Genomic DNA, 946 nt, shown 5'->3' on the forward strand with positions numbered 1-946 from the left:
TGGGCAGTTTGGAGGGAGGCGTGGCAAAGACCCGCACGCCCACCTCCGGAGCTTCATAGAAATCTGCAACAGTTTTGTGTTCCCGAATATCTCTTCTGAAGAAGCTCGACTAACTCTGTTTCCATTTTCTTTGTGTGATCAGGCAAGAAAATGGGCATATTCTCTCGAACTGAGAGAGATAACCTCGTGGGAACAAGTCGTCGAAAAATTCATGAAGAAATACTTCCCACCTACTGAGAATGCCAGGAGAAGGAAATTAATAACAAATTTTGAACAAGAGGATGACGAATCGCTCAGCGATGCCTGGGCGAGATTTAAGCGGCTGGTAAGACACTGTCCACATAATGGCTTGCCATACTGCCTACAAATGGAGATTTTTTACCGAGGACTGAATCTCTTTTCGTAGACCGCTGCCAATGCGGCAGCAGCTGGTGGTCTGCTTGACAAAACATATGAGGAGGCAAAGAGTATACTTGATTGCATTTCCAAAAACACGAGGATTGGCGGGAAAGCGATCAGAGATTAAGAATTAAAGACAGTGATGTAAACAACGGAGCCATCGCATCCCTGCAAAACTAGATGACTGCGATGATGAGTTTGATACAAGGCATCGCAATTAATAGCACGGGAGCGAAGAAAGGGCAGGTCAACGCAATTGCGCAAACAACCACAAGTTGTATCATCTGTGGAGATGCTCACTCAATGGAAGAATGCCCAGCAAACCCGCAATCAGTGTGCTTCATAAAGAACAATCCCTAATAAGATATATACAACTCTGGGTGGAGAAACCACCTAAATTTTTCGTGAAAAAATCAACAACAAAACTTCCAACCAGTGGCGCAAAAAAGAGGGCCGCCCGAATTTTTCCCGCAAAACAACGGTCCAACGCATAGTCAAGCTAGCAACTCACAAACACTGCAATCTTCATCCTTAGAGAGCTTGTTGA

The 946-nt window shown here is 44.9% G+C and overlaps 1 non-coding gene across 1 annotated transcript; it reads right to left on the reverse strand.

Annotated features, from left to right (window-relative positions):
- Window positions 1-244: 244 nt before the first annotated feature.
- On the reverse strand, window positions 245-351 carry LOC120082323 (small nucleolar RNA R71). Its single transcript, XR_005483153.1, has one exon. It is a non-coding gene; the product is annotated as a small nucleolar RNA R71 (small nucleolar RNA).
- Window positions 352-946: the final 595 nt, after the last annotated feature.

This window comes from Benincasa hispida, unplaced genomic scaffold (genome assembly GCF_027475165.1).
Source record: "Benincasa hispida cultivar pf3 unplaced genomic scaffold, pf3_genome.v1.1 HicScf385, whole genome shotgun sequence".
Classification (NCBI taxonomy): domain Eukaryota; kingdom Viridiplantae; phylum Streptophyta; class Magnoliopsida; order Cucurbitales; family Cucurbitaceae; genus Benincasa; species Benincasa hispida.